The sequence below is a fragment of the Chamaea fasciata genome, unplaced genomic scaffold (assembly GCF_029207755.1).
Source record: "Chamaea fasciata isolate MVZ Bird 193981 ecotype frontalis unplaced genomic scaffold, bChaFas1.0.hap1 SCAF_235, whole genome shotgun sequence".
In the NCBI taxonomy this organism is placed as follows: Eukaryota; Metazoa; Chordata; class Aves; order Passeriformes; family Sylviidae; genus Chamaea; species Chamaea fasciata.
In genome coordinates this window covers 48544-59412 of record NW_027094320.1, presented here as the reverse complement: position 1 = coordinate 59412, position 10869 = coordinate 48544, and the positions used below count along the sequence as shown (strand labels likewise).

The 10869-nt window shown below is 54.7% G+C and overlaps 2 long non-coding RNA genes across 7 annotated transcripts; both read right to left on the bottom strand.

The window, feature by feature from the left end:
• Positions 1-612: 612 nt before the first annotated feature.
• Positions 613-3635, bottom strand: LOC136304976 (uncharacterized). The gene is made up of 7 exons (XR_010724934.1): positions 3563-3635; positions 3443-3484; positions 3183-3352; positions 3020-3098; positions 1855-2942; positions 1018-1240; positions 613-856 (listed from the first exon to the last, which is right to left on the bottom strand). It is a non-coding gene; the product is annotated as an uncharacterized lncRNA (long non-coding RNA).
• A 779-nt stretch (positions 3636-4414) lies between these two features.
• LOC136304978 (uncharacterized) lies at positions 4415-8392 on the bottom strand. Of its 6 annotated transcripts, none has more exons than XR_010724940.1 (6): positions 8116-8392; positions 7696-7866; positions 6123-7342; positions 5969-6023; positions 5836-5878; positions 4415-5637 (listed from the first exon to the last, which is right to left on the bottom strand). It is a non-coding gene; the product is annotated as an uncharacterized lncRNA (long non-coding RNA). The 6 variants fall into 6 exon arrangements; XR_010724942.1 differs by lacking the exon at positions 8116-8392 and having other exon boundaries at positions 4420-5637; positions 6123-6298; positions 7277-7342; positions 7696-8056; XR_010724941.1 differs by lacking the exons at positions 7696-7866; positions 8116-8392 and adding an exon at positions 7423-7670 and having other exon boundaries at positions 4420-5637; positions 6123-6298; positions 7225-7342.
• Positions 8393-10869: the final 2477 nt, after the last annotated feature.

Genomic DNA, 10869 nt, shown 5'->3' with positions numbered 1-10869 from the left:
TTCAGAGAGGCACAAAATAAAATGTCAACTTTGTTTTATTGCTACCTCTGAAATACAACTCGACACCAAGTTATTGCTGGTAATACTGTGTATGGGTAGAATGAGACCTGTTAAGGGGTTGAAAGGAAAAAAGTGGCAGCATGGTGCTGAATAGCTCCTGCTTTACCAACATGAATTTGGTAAATTTCCTTGGAAATGTGCCCTACAATGTACAAAAACTCCAATTAGGATGGAAAACTGGAAAAAAAAATATATTCTCTTACTAGAATCAGAGAGAGAAAAAACATCAAATAAAAGGAAGAAATAACATCTAAATCCCAGCTTGCCTGGAAAACAAGCTTAGGCATTTCTAATACTGCAAACTTTTGGAACAGTCATCAAGTTGGTGGAAGTTCATGGAACAACAAATTTAAATCTGCTTCCTCTGCTCTAAGTTTAAAGGGAAGTGGAAATTCAACAGGTCCAGCTACTCCTATCCAAGAATGATCTGTGTTTTGTGGGAGTAACAATGCAAAGAAACTCGAATCTTACTTGTATTTGACATCGGAAACTCTCAGCAGAGTTGGGAAGTTTCAGTGGAACAAAAGCACCACACTTCCTGCAATAACAAAATTGGACTCGGCAAGTCAGGAATTTTATTTACACATCCACGGACGAGGAGGGGGATGACACCAGGAATACACTCCAGCTGAAAGCAAGGATTTATTGGAAAAGGCAGGAAATCAAACTGACAGTCTCTGTCCAGTTATGGCCAGGCAATTATCCAGGAGTCAGAAAGAAAAGTGGGAACCTTGGACTGGGATAAGGCCTTCCAGTGGCTTCACTTCCTACTGGCTCTCTCCTTTTTGCCCACAACCTGCAAGAGGAAAAACAACAGGAATAAAGTCTCAAACAGGATGGCCTTGGTCCAGGCAGACTGAAATGCAGCTCCCAGGGAGGGAGGCCAGGCTGTGCCTCGGGGAGCTCCGGGAATCTGGGATTGCCCGTGGGATTCAAGGGCTGGAAAAGCACACCCACCTGCCAGGTTCAGTGCTGGGACAGAGCAAGGCCGGGGCTCGGGGGCAGCAGTTAGAGCTGGGACTGCAGGAGAACACCCCAAACCCGGGTTAAACATCCGGCATGACACGCAGCACGCTCCGGGAGAAACTCGGGCGGGAGAAGCCCCGGGATGCTCCACGTTCCTTGCCCTTGGCAGCTGTGCCAGGGCCTCCCTCAGAATGCTGACCTCACCGTGCAGCTCCTACAAAACAGGAGAACTTATGGGAATCGCCCAGAATCCCTGGACTTCCAGTTATTAAGAACCACAGCTGCAGCGAAAGGTGTACAAACTCTACTGCAAACCAGTAGGTCTGAGGAGACACAGGACTTTATTCCAGAGGTGGCATGTTGGTGTTACTACTTTAAGCTCCTGCCGCTAGAACATATTTGTACCATAAATTCATTATTGAGGCAGCTAAATTGAAATTAGATTTTTTACAGTAAAGTCAGCCAAAAAAGAGAGTCTCAAAAATAGGATATAGGCCGCACAGTTATTCAAAAAAAAAGTTCTCATTCATGAGCATAACCTGCCAGCCTCTCATGTTTTCAGTCCTTACCATTTATTTTTACCAAGGTGATGATTAAAACCTTGTCAAAAGCTCAAAAAAAAAAAAAAAATCCAGGACAAGGGAGGTGTTTTCCCAAGTACCCTCAGTGTGGAGCTGTGTCAGCCACAAGTGTTTGCTCCCTCAGCCCAGCCCGGAGCAGGCTCCAGCTGCTGCCCAGGGGGATTACCAAGGGACTCACTTGTTTGAAGCTGTAAACGCAGGTGGCCTGCACTGGAGTGCCAATAAATGTGAAATGTGTGACTCTCACCTTGAATAGCGATCGATCTTCTCAGGGGAGCCCCTCACCCAGGATGGGGGGCTCTGCCACGGATTTCATCCCTCTGCATCTGAAACAAAGTCAGGACAACAGTCAGAGTGCTGCAGGATACCTTGACAGCTCCACACATCTTGTGGCAATCTAGGAATACCCTCTACAGTCTAACCACACCCCACATCACAAATTTCAAGCCCCCGGCACTATTACCCTCGTACCCCTACACCCAGACTGAGCAGCAAGGCAGAGCAGCTCCCGGCCAAACACACACCAACACCCGTGACACAGCACAGGACAAACGAGGGGACGCAACAGGGACAGAAAACTCTGGGCAAGAAGAATGACCCTGAGGGTCCAGAGAACTTGGAATGAGATGACCGAGGTGAGACGGAAGGTGAGCTGGCCAGGCTCAGAGAACCCTGCAGGAACAAGATGCCATCGGGATGACTTATCCCAAGAAACACAGAGATGGATGCCTGAGAATCCTACGGTCAGAATCCTTGACCTGTCTTTGCATTCTCACAAGACCTAACCCGCCGGAATGGATCAGGGCGGTGCACGGCTGTCAGTACAGCTCAGAACAAGTCCTGAAAAGGCATTGGACTGGATGCTTGTGAAGAGAGATGGATTCTGATGAGTGTCCGAGCAGCTGAGGCAAAGGCACCCGGCTGAGGAGCACAGAGATCAGAAATGCTAAGACTGATGCCAGGGGTTTTGACAGGCCCCTGAAAGGACTAAAGGAAAAGACAAGACACCAAACAGACAGAGTGCACAACAGACAAGTGACACAACACACACCAGGACTGCTCTGCCCTGCACACCTCAGCACTGACATGAAAAATGAGACTTTCCCTTCATGTAGCCTAAGGGGTCACATCTTGGTGCCCCCAACTCCAAATCTGACTTAAAAAACCCCTCCCGGTGATCCCTGCCCTGGCATCCTGCTTTCATCCCCTCTGTGAGCCATCACCCTCCACTTATCTCTCAGGCATCCAGGGAGGCAAATCCCTGCCAGGTCCAAAGAAGGCCGCCTCTGCCTCAGGAAAATTCCTGCTGTCGCTGGGCTGTTGTCTCTTAGTCAGCTACAACAAAGAAAACCAAACATGAATGCGTGATCTTAGCAGCCCATCACCCAAACCCCGACAATTCTGCTACTCACTGTCTCCTAAGCTTGCCTGTGTCCTCGGCCCCGCGCTTCAGCTGCGCTCAGAGGCCAACGCCGGCGTCGCAGGGTCTGCCTGGGTAAAGAGCAGACAAGGTGACGTGGCAGCGCTGGAACTTGAGGGGACCCTCCCTCCTCCTCCTTCTCCTCCCTGACTCACCTCAACTCCTCGGCCGTTATCCAAGCCTACCTGGATGGGGCCTTCACAAGGAGAAGATCAAGGCTCCATCACAGACTCCTGGAATGCTCCCGGAGGGCTCACGGGTGAGGTGACGCGGGTCTGTCGTCCCGTTGGTGAGAGGGGAGCTCGGCCTCCTGCGAGTGGACTCCCTAAAACGCACAATAACGGAGGCTTAGAGTTGCACCAGCGAGTGAGGCTTGAACAATAGCAACGGCTTCTGTCCACCCGTCACTGCTCACCTCGCCCACGTCAGCTTGACTGCTGAGATCCGGCTTCACCACCTAAAAATAAAGACAAAGAACAGAGCTGTAACACAGCCATCATTTACACCTCCCCTGCAAACAGAAACAGGGACTGACCTTCTCAGGGGAGCCCCTCACCCAGACTGGGGGGCTCTGCCACAGATTTCATCTCTCTGCATCTGAAACAGAGTCAGGACAAAAGTCAGAGTGCTGCAGGATACCTTGACAGCTCCACACATCTTGTGGCAATCTAGGAATACCCTCTACAGTCTAACCACACCCCACATCACAAATTTCAAGCCCCCAGGACTATTACCCTCGTACCCCTACACCCAGACTGAGCAGCAAGGCAGAGCAGCTCCGGGCCAAACACACACCAACACCCGTGACACAGCACAGGACAAACGAGGGGACGCAACAGGGACAGAAAACTCTGGGCAAGAAGAATGACCCTGAGGGTCCAGAGAACTCGGAATGAGATGACCGAGGTAAGATGGAAGGTGAGCTGGCCAGGCTCAGAGAACCCTGCAGGAACAAGATGCCATCGGGATGACTTATCCCAAGAGACGCAGAGATGGATGCCCGAGAATCCTACGGTCAGAATCCTCCACCTGTCTTTGCATTCTCACAAGACCTAACCCGCCGGAATGGATCAGGGCGGTGCACGGCTGTCAGTACAGCTCAGAACAAGACCTGAAAAGGCATCGGACTGGATGCTTGCGAAGAGAGATGGATTCTGATGAGTGTCCGAGCAGCTGAGACAAAGGCACCTGGCTGAGGAGCACAGAGATCAGAAATGCTAAGACTGATGCCAGGGGTTTTGACAGGCCCCTGAAAGGACTAAAGGAAAAGACAAGACACCAAACAGACAGAGTGCACAAGAGACAAGTGACACAACACACACCAGGACTGCTCTGCCCTGCACACCTCAGCACTGACATGAAAAATGAGACTTTCCCTTCATGTAGCCTAAGGGGTCACATCTGGGACATCCCCAGCTCCAAACCCGACTCAAAAAATCCCTCCCAGTGATCCCTGCCCTGGTACCCCACTTTCATCCCCTCCCTAGTTCCGAGCCCTCCACTTATCTCTCAGACGTCTGGGGAGGTGAATCCACGCTGGGCCCCAAAGAGGGCCGCCTCTCCTTCAGGGAAATTCCTCCTGTCACTGGGCTGCTGTCTCATAGTCAGCTACAATAAAGAAAACCAAATATCAAAGCATAATCTTAGCTGCACATCAGCCAAAAACCAGCAGCTCTGCTACTCACCGTCTCTTAAGCAGCACCGGGTCCTCGGGCCCCGTGCGTGCTTCAGCTGAGCTCGGAGGCCGACGCTCGCAGCGCCAAAGCCTTAGAGGCGTTACTGGCACCGAGCCCACCCACCGTGGCCTCCATTAGGGCTGTGAGCATCCCCGGTTAGAGCAGGACAGGAACGCAGGGTGGACATCCCCGGTGAACCTCAACCCTGTGGACTCTGCCCCACCACGGTCACTTCCTGCCTGGCCCTAGCTTAGGGTTACTGCCTGCACCTCTCAGGACTTCTGGCCTTGTCTTGCGTTAGGATTGCTGCCGGCACCTGCTCTCAGGGAAACGGTGTTGGCAGCAGCGCTGTGAGGGCCGGGATGCCTGTACTCTGACTTGTATCCTAGGCTGTACCCCCGATTTTCACTGTGTGTTCTCTAGACCTCGAGTCCTTTACTTCTCAAGCCCTCCTTCAGCCTCTGTGTGCCACTGTAAACTCCCCCTGCTGAACCCTACTAACCCTACGCCTTGCAACTGGCATTGCTCCTAATCAGGACACTCCTGGGCCAGGAATCCCCTGCTGCAGCCTAACCCTGTGGACTCTAAAAGAAGGCCAATAATGTGAAGCTCCCTAGAACATGGAGATGGGTCAGAACTGCCCCGCCCAGCAAAGGCTCTGGTGATGCTGAGGAGAAACCCTCACCCTTTACTTTTGAAGGGACCACCCCACTAGGGCCTTCTCTTCTAAGGTAACTTTAAATCACCTCCCGGGACTGAAAAGGTTTTTTCCCTTCTCCTGACCACCAGCCCCAACACTTAGCTTTTGGAACACGAGTGGAACGTCCGTCCTCGACAGAAATGAACATGTCGGCACCGCAGACGTCGACGTGTTCTCAGCATCCGCTTTGGGGCTGCCATATCCAGACTTTGTCTCCGCACCTCCTCGCGCTACCTAGGATCACAAAACAGGAAATGTGACTATCCCCCTCCAGAAGAGTAATCCCCAGGGCTCCTCTGCACCGCTGCCCCAGCTCCCCCTCAGATCTTCACTCCGCTCCAGAGGCTGACAGGAGTGGACCCAGCAAAAGGAAAAAGTAAATGCTGAGCACATCGCTCACCTATGGGTCACCCTGCCTAAAGGGCAACTCACCGGCTCTCTCTATTCCTTAGCACGCCTGGGACAGCAGTGGCACCTGCAAAGAAACAAAAGAAGCAAAAAATCATGCTGAGTTACTGTGAAACAGCAACCTCCCCAGTCTGACTGAAGCATGCCACAAGTATACCTTAATGCTGCACCCATCTGGCCTCTGGGGCCAGCACATCTGGCAAGGGGACAACCTAAAGTAAAAAAAAAAAAGAACAGTGAATGCTTAGAGTTGCACCAGCAAGTGAGACTTGAACAATAGCAACTGCTTCTGTCCACCAGTCACTGCTCACCTTGCCCACGTCAGCTTGACTGCTGAGATCCAGCTCCACCTCTGGGAATTCCTTGCTGTCACCAGACTGCTGTCTCTTAGTCAGGTACCATAGAGAAAACCAAATGCTGATGTACAATCTCAGCAGATCTGTTGGCCGGTCAGTGAGGGGGTCTCCCTGTAATACCAGTGGACCACCTAAAACACACAAACAATAATGGAGGCTTACAGCTGCACCAGAAACACCACTACCCTGACCACACAAATACATGAATACTAGAAAAGAAAAAAACAAAAAATAATGCAGCAAAAAAAGCCAACTCTTATTACTATAAGTCCAACTACCAAATATAATAAAAATAACCCCCATGTCCAATCCCCTCAAAAAACCTTCAAAATATATACCTGCAACCCCCTCAATCCTAAAACTAAAAGATCCATTCAACTATAAACAGCATCTCCCAAATTTTCCATAATTATAGAACACACACTAAAACCAAACAAGCTAAATAAATAAATCCCTGTAATACAATAAACAATAATTGAATTATAAATATTAGAAAACCCTAATAAATTAGCTACATCACACTACCCCAAACCCATCAAAACAAATACTACACACTCACCATAATAAAAACCACCACCAAATAAATAAAAACCTCCTTTACATCTCACACTACAGCCAATTACACCATTGTAAACCTTAGAAAACACACCCTCAAAAAACACTGTATCTCACCAAAAACAATTCAACAAAACTCAGTTCAAAAATACTCTGACCGACATGTAAACTACAAAACCTAACACGAAAAAGAAACCATATCTCTCACCATACACCATCTACAAACAAGATAAAGCTACACAATAAATCATTCAAAGCCACTAAACAGAAAAAATAGCCCTACCCAACTTGAATCCCTACATATCACACACAAAACCCCAATACCACGTATCAGAAGTCTAGCAAAAAAAGCTACTTAAATTAATTCTACCTCAAATACAAACAACCCCTCCAACAAAGTTATCCTCACTCAAAAACCAAATTACACATAACATCAAAAATCAGACAAAACACTACACGCCACCCAAGAGCATAATACTTAATAAAAACCACATAGAAATACCACAACTCATTAAAAATCCAGGTGGAAAGTTTTCTTCAGTTTGAATACTGACAACCACAGAAGAAGAGTTTCTTCACTGAATTTGAACTCCTTTTCTCTCCATAACTCCTTTTATTTCCTGGGAGCACCACAGAGAAATTAGTAAGACAAAGCTGCAAAGAAAAAAAAAATATCCCCTACAAACCCATGCTGGCTTACCTGCTACTGCTGTCCGGCACAAAGAAACCCCCCACACCCACGTGCTCCTGCAGGCGCTGTAAGAAGCTTTCCCACCACCGCAGAAACCACGCTGAGCTCCTCACGGCCCGATGCCAAAGTGAACTCGGGCTCCTCTATTAAACCGCCCCCGGCTAGAACCGGCCCCTCATTATCCTTTACAGCTTACACTTGTGGCGGCTCTGCTGCCCTCCTCATCCTGACGGTCACACCTGGGGCTGCTCTGTCCCCTCACCATCCTGTGACAGCTCTCACCTGCAGCTGCTGCCAGTCCGAGTGTCGGGGCAGGGGAAGAGGGGACTTGTGCTCATCCCCGGAGAATTCGTTGTCCGCACCTGACGCGCTGGGGCACCGGGCTTTCCTTGATAGGGATAACGACCCCTCTTCTCCTGCACGTGCCCAAGGCTGAAACTGGGATTCCACCTCCTAAATTCCGTATGTGTGAGGGTCATAATCCCCAAGGAAATCCCCCCGCAATCGTTACCCTCCATTTACAATTTTTCCTTTGGAATCGTTGCTAACTTGTCTTTCTGTGCAAGGGTTCCAAACGTTCATTGGGAGTTCAGTAGCCGGGTTGGTTTGTTTATAACTTAGCTGACAATCCCAGGCTAAATCCAAACACCCAGAGATACAGGGAAATATGGAGACAGTTTATAAATATTGCCCAACCCTTACCCTGAATTCTTCATCACACATCCTCGGAGCAGATTTACTCCATCCTTTCTTCCCAGCAGCAGCTCTCCAGCACAAATCTCACTTCTCACAACTGTTTCTTCCCACAAACCAAACAGAAATCTACTACGAGGCGAGGCGGGGAGGGGCGAGGCCGGTCTCGGGGCAGAGCCCCCGGGCCCTCAGGGCGGGCCGGGGGGACCGGAGCAGAGCCCGGGCCGGGTTGGAGCCGGAGCCGGTCTGAGGGCGGAGGCCCCGGGCCCTCAGCGCGGGCCGGGGGGCGGGGGCGGTTCCCAGGGCCCGCTGTCCAATCAGCACTGCCGATGCCTCAGCGAGCCCGCCAATCGCGGGGATTCAAAAGGGTGGCGGAAGTAGCTGCTGCTCTATGGGCTCGGTGTGGAACGCCCCGGTGGGGTCCCGGCGCCGTGCACTTGGGACCCGCCCCGCGCCCCTGAAGCCGCGCCCCCGGTACTGCCCGGCCCCGGCTGCCTCCGGGCCCCGCCTCACAGAGCCCCGGCTCCGCCCCGGCTCCGCCCCGACCCCGCCCCGGCTCCGCCCCTGCTCCACCCCGAGCCCGCCCCGGCTCCGCCCCGAGCCCGCCCCGGCTCCGCCCCGAGCCCGCCCCGGCTCCGCCCAGAGCCCGCCCCGGCTCCGCCCCTGCTCCGCCCCGAGCCCGCCCCGGCTCCGCCCCGAGCCCGCCCCGGCTCCGCCCAAAGCCCGCCCCGGCTCCGCCCCGGCTCCGCCCAAAGCCCGCCCCGGCTCTGTCCCGAGCCCGCCCCGGCTCCGCCCCGAGCCCGCCCCGGCTCCACCCCGACTCCGCCCCGAGCCCGCCCCGCCTCCGCCCCGAGCCCGCCCCGGCGCCCCGCGCTGCCCGGGATGGGGGCGGGACCATCGCCCGCGGCCCCGCCCCGCCCCTCACAGCTGAGCCGAGCCGAGGTTGCTCGCGGCCCTGCGCGGAGCCAGGCGGGGCCGGAAATGGGACCGGCCGTTCTGGTTCGGGTCCTGTCAGTGTCGGCTGCGGCTCCCGAGCGGTGCGGCCCCCCCTCGGCGGGCGGGCTGTGGGTCTCGGGGCCTGAGGACCGGGCTGGCGTTGCGGTCGGGATCGGGACCGGGATCGCTGCGGGCGGCAGGAGCCGCTCCTGCTCCGCCTGCAGCCGGAGCTGCGCTGGAGTCCTGGCGGGGCTCTGGGCACGGGAGGACGGCGGCGGCGATTTCCTCTGATAACCTCTGATATCGGCCCCCCCACAGCATCATTGATCCCCACCCGAGTGTCACTGACCCCCCCCAATGTCATTGATGCCCCCCCAATATTCCATTGATCTTCCCTCAGCGTCGCTGACCCCCCCCAAAATTCCATTGATCCCCTCCACTTGATCCCGCCCTTTTTCTCCCCTCACGTTTCCCGCCCTTTTTCGTGGGGAACCACCCCTGAGGGGTCCTGTGGAAGGATTCTGGAGGTCCGAGGGGTGAATTTGGGGTTTGGAGGGAGGTTTTGGGGGGTCCCAGGGATGGATTTGGGGGTTTTTGGGGGTCCAAGGGATGGATTTGGGGGTCCCGGGGTGGATCTGGGGTCCTGGGGAGGTTTTGGGGGGTCCCAGGGGTGGATTTGGGGTTCATGGGGAGGGGTTTGGGGGTTTTTTGGGGCCTCAGGGGTGAATTTGGGGTCCGGGGAGAGGTTTTGGGGGTTTTTTGGGGACCCAGGGGTGAATTTGGGGTCTGGGGAGGGGTTTTTGGGGGTCCCTCACCTGCAGGGCGTCGCGGGGGTGGCAGGGGGAGGGGGCAGCGGGGGGGGGCCCAGCGCCCACCCCCCCTTGGGCTTCAGGAGGGCGTCGATGAGACCGAAACAGCTCGGGGGGGGGGGGTCAAAAACCGGGGGGGGACACGGGCTGGAACCCCCCAGTGCCCCCCAAACCACCCCCAGGGCCCCCCCCGACCTCCAGGAGCCCGCAAAACCCTCCTCAGGTTCCTTTGATGCCTCAAATGGGCCGCCCAAACCTCCCGAAGATCCCCCAAAAACACCCAAAGCAGCCCCCAGGACTCCCCCCAGGCCCCCCAAAACCCCCCAAACCCCTCCAGGACAACTCGGGACCCCCAGGATCCCCCCAAAATCCGCCCCCCCCCTCCCCCTGAGGCCTCATTTGACCCGCTCCACGTTGCAGACAGGCACCAGCTGATCAAGCCACAAGCACCAGCACCTGCGGGACTGGGATGGACTGGGAGCACTGGGAGGGTGATCAGAGAGAACTGGGATGGACGGGGAGTGGACTGGGATGAACTGGCAGGTGTGTGGGGGTCGATGGTGGGCACAAGGTGCCTTACTGGTCTATACTGGGATGGGTCTATTGGCCCCAGGGGAGGGGGTGTGGCCACACTGGTCCAGACTGGGAGGGGTGTCACCATGGCGCCAGAGGCGGAGTCGAGGATCCGGGCGAGGCAGGGACACCTAGGGGACAGCCAGGGCACCCCAGAGACACCTAAGGGACAGCCAGGGCACCCCCAGGGACACCTAAGGGACAGCCATGGCACCCCCAGTGACACCTAGGGGTCAGCCAGGGCATCCCCAGGGACACCTATGGGACAGCCAGGGGACCCCCAGAAACACCCAGGGCACCCCCACGGACACCTAGGGGACAGCCAGGGCACCCCCAGATACAGCCAGGGCCCCCCAGAGGACAGCCAGGGCATCCCAGTGACACCAGAGCACCCCCAGGGACACCTATGAGACAGCCAGGGCATCCCAGGGACAGTCAGGCCCCC